We start from the raw sequence: 4252 nt of genomic DNA, 5'->3' as shown, positions 1-4252 counted from the left end.
TATATTTGAAAAGATGACTTTAGGGGCCTGGAGAGATGACCAATGGATCAAGAGCTTGTCTGCTTTGAAAGAGGACGTGGATTTGTTCTTTGAGCTCATGTCCAATGGCTCCCAACCACCTTTAATTCCAGCTCCAGGGGACCTGACTATTCTTGTGTCTGTGATCTCCTGTGTTCATGCACTGCCCCCACCCACATAATTAAAAATAATACATCTACAGATGAAAAACAGGTTTCATTAGGTTTCGTTAGTCAAACAATCCCCAACCTTCTCTGATTCTCAGTCTGCTTGGATCAGTTTATTGGGTTTCCCCTTGAGTTCCAAGATCACCTCCCTGTTCCCTACCCTCTTTCCCCAACTGTCTGTTTCTCCCTCAAACTTCACCTCAGAGAGTCTATCTATGTCTGGCCCCTCTCCACTGCTTCCTAAACATGCATCTTTTCCCCCCGTGCTATCCCTGCTCCTCTAAGCCACATCTCCAGTTCTTTTCTCTCCCTAAAGACCAGACCAGCTCAGTCCTCTTTGTTTTAGCCTACGTGACATCAGACTTACTGTTCACAGCCTTGACCTTTCTGGATTCCTCTCCATGTTCCATGCACCACAGCCCGTCTCCTCCACCAAACTGTTCACACACAACATGTCAAATCACACATTTTAATTTTTAGAGCAAAAACAAATTCCACTGGAAAAGATACTGGGGTTGTCAAAGGCCCTTGTGAATCTGAAACACAGAAAAACAAACAATTTTCCCCCAATCCTATAAATTCCCCATCTATGTCCCCCACACTTTGTGAATTTCACCTTAATGGATCTTGTCCACCAGATTATAGACGTAGATGTGGACGTCGCCATCAAACTGATGAAGTACACGGAAGGCTTGGCTGGAACTTGAATTCACCATGATACTTAGATTCCGTTCATTAAAATGTTGCTCTATATTGAAAAGCACACTCATACAAGCATGTCCCATTGGGAACTCACTGAATTCGCCTAGAAATTTTGATTCCATTTGTGAAAAATTTTCTATATCCCGAACAGTCCACTTATTACTACTGCGGCCTATTGGGAACTAAGCGAATTCACCATATTACTCAGATTCGGCTCACCAAATGACTTGGCCGATCTATTTGGACCTGTTGCTTCTGGTGAACTGCACACATTGACCTGTTAAGATATCACTGTCAACGTCTGACTTCACCTCTGCTGGAGGAGTCTCTGGAATGATACGGAGGTTACCTTCTGTGTAATCATCCAGAAGCTGGTAGATGTACAGGACTGGATCTTTCTCGTAGGTGATGTAAAACCAGTCCTTCATGATCGGCACCTGGGCTAGGACCACCCCCCTCCAGTTGTTCTTAGAGCCATGTTTGCCCTCAAATTTATGCTCCACAGTGCGGCCAACCATGGCATTTGCGAGATGGGCGTCTTTCACTTGAGGAAACACTACTTTGTGAATCAAGATCTTAAGCTTTAAAATCCTCTCATCGCTGTGATGTGCCAGGCCGTAGAAACAGTCAATTCTGTCATACTTGACCAGATAGAGAGAGGGATTTATTGGCAGTTGATCTAGAACGATGGCCGTCCATTGGGTGACGGCTCATCACCTTCCTTCCATCCGTGAGAAATTCTGCAGCCCACAATGTCCTCAGGGCCTGGGGGGAAGGCCTCCTCCTCCTCCGCTTCTGGAAGGATGGTGTGCTCATCCTCCTCAGAGACATCCTCTTCTTCTTGGATGTAGACCTAGTGTGGTAGGCCACGACATCCTGGTCCACTGTCTTGAGACTATCGTTCTTTGTTCAGGCTTCATACTTGCCCGTGGCCTGGGTTTGAAGAGCTCGCCTGCTTAAACCAGACACAATGCTGGTGCCTCTGTCATGTGACTGCCTGCAAGAACAATGGGGTGGGGTGGGGAGGGCGCTGGACCAAGGCTCTTGTCTAAGAGGACTTTGGAGCAGGTGAGGAAGGCGATGGTAGACAGGGTTGAGCATCGGAATCTAATTCTGTCGTAATCAGAAGTTCATAGGAGGGCTGGGCAATGGTGGAGCACACCTTTAATTCCAGCACTCAAGAGGCAGAGGGAGGCAGACCTCTGTGAGATCAAAGCCAGCCTGGTCTAGAGAGTTAGTTCCAGGATAGCCAAAGCTACCCACAGAACAACCCTGTCTCAAAAATCAAAATCTAAAGTCCAAAGGGAAATGAACAAATGGTTCTCTACAGCTCAGAATAAGATATTCAGACACATTTCTTCAACCCGAGGCACTTTGCATCTGCTGAGGAACCTCTCCTTGAATGGGTAGGTCAGTGTGGGATTAAGTATCCCTGTCCCCACTTTAAGCAAGCAGAAAAGAGAAAGGATAGCAAAGGAGCCAGAAGGGTGGCCACACTCCTCTTCTACCCTCTTACTATGAGCTATCAACTGGCTTTCACACCCCGCTGTGAAGATAGTGAACCCACCTTCAGGGGAGTCTATCGCCCCCAAGTGGAAGAGAAGCGCAACCTCCGCCCAGTGCGCTGTGACATCATCCAGGCTCTGCTTACGTCATAGAAGCCCTCTCAGCCCAGTTCCTTCCCTAGTTACGCTTAGAAACTTCCAGTTCTAGGGTTTAGCTTCTCATATAGCCTCCTGGAGACCCAAAATAAACTCCCCACCCAAATATTCTGATGACTCCAGTCACATTCTGCCCAAGTAGCTCTTTTCATGCATTTTTTCTTCCTGAAAAAGTCTTTGTTTTCTGAGTCACCAACATCCTTGGTGGTGATTTACCCAGCTCCTATCTTTCCTTTGGTTATCTTTAAGTCATTCTCCGTATCGGAAATATTGCTAGTCTCTCTCTCCGAGGCAGGCCTCTGGATAGCACAAAAAAAATTAGCTTTATCAAAACCCACAATTAGAGGAGGGCCATTTTTATTCACACAAAGCTAGAATTTGACAGGATTAAATACCTTGTATTGAAGTCAATGGCAATCATGAATTATGGATTCTTTGCAAAGAGCGAGGAAAAATTAGCTCCTGGATCTGCTTCCAAAGTCGGGATAAACTGATGACAAACCCGATATCGACCAGTCATATTTTAAATGTCTTTAAAATTTACCAGCACTTCTGGATACAAGGAATTTATTAGATCAAATGCAGCAAAACAGGATGAAATAGATAAGGTAATTTTGTTTTTGAAATATGGGTAGACAGAATACTGGATGCAAGTAAGTATGGAATTTACCTGTAAATTAGAGGGCACTTTAATTGTTTGTGTCACATAGTTCTTCAGATCTTCAAAAGGATTCTTTTCAGAACCCTCCCCTGTCCCCACCACACTCTAACTATAATAAATATATATTGCCATCAATTTTACATGAGAACCCATATTACACCATTCAAAATTAAATGGTACATATATTTTAAAAAGGTATCAGTCTCTGACTTCTGTCAGTTCTTTAATTAGGGGAAGGATTGAAGAAGTTGAAGGGGACGGCACCCTCTATAGGAAGACCAGCAGTCGCAATTAATCGGGATCGCTGAGATCTCCCAGACACTGAGCCACCAACCAGGCAGGATACACAAGCTGGTGTGATGCCCTGACACATGTATAGCAGAGGACGGCCTGGTCTGGACTAACTCTTGAGAGACGTGAGGTCCCAGGGATTATAGTGCCTGGCAGGGTCTGGGGAGCATCCTCCTCGAGTCAGGGGAGGAAGAGGTGGAATGGGATGAGGAACTGTGTGAGGGGACCAGGAGAGTGTACAATGAAATGAATGTAAATAAATAAAATAATTTATAAAATAGTTTCACTCATAAATTCAAATGCTAGATTCTTTTTAACATCTACATTGCAATTCAATCGTCAAGTTTAGCGTTTTTACTTACTGAACTGTGAAAGCATTAATCCTTAATTTACACTTCATACTATTTGCAAATTGTCTCCTTTTATTACTTTGCATCAATTGTGTTTGCATATGTAGAAGGCTTACTCTTTATAATTTGTGCAGAAAATACATTCATGAATCTTTATATTTTAATGATCTGTTATGTGTGTACGTCTATGTATAGATTTGTTCACATGAACACAGGCACCTGGGGAGACCAGGAGATGTCAGATCCCCTGGAGCTGCTTTACAGCTGGTTGCAAGTGGCTTCATGGATGTTGGAAAGTGAACGTGTTTGCTCTTAAGAGCAGTAAGTGCTCTTAACCACTAAGCTAATACTACAATACTTACTCCATAATAAAATCAACCTATTTATCATTTTCTGATGTAT

General features: G+C 43.8%; 1 pseudogene; it reads right to left on the bottom strand.

Moving 5' to 3' along the window:
• Positions 1–802: 802 nt before the first annotated feature.
• Positions 803–2543, bottom strand: LOC147998065 (Y-linked testis-specific protein 1-like; annotated as a pseudogene).
• Between the last annotated feature and the right edge of the window lie 1709 nt (positions 2544–4252).

The sequence above is a fragment of the Rattus norvegicus genome, chromosome Y (assembly GCF_021556685.1).
Source record: "Rattus norvegicus strain SHRSP/BbbUtx chromosome Y, alternate assembly SHRSP_T2T, whole genome shotgun sequence".
Taxonomy (NCBI): Eukaryota; Metazoa; Chordata; class Mammalia; order Rodentia; family Muridae; genus Rattus; species Rattus norvegicus.
Note: the sequence above shows the minus strand (reverse complement) of the source record. Positions and strands in the feature narration are given on the sequence as shown.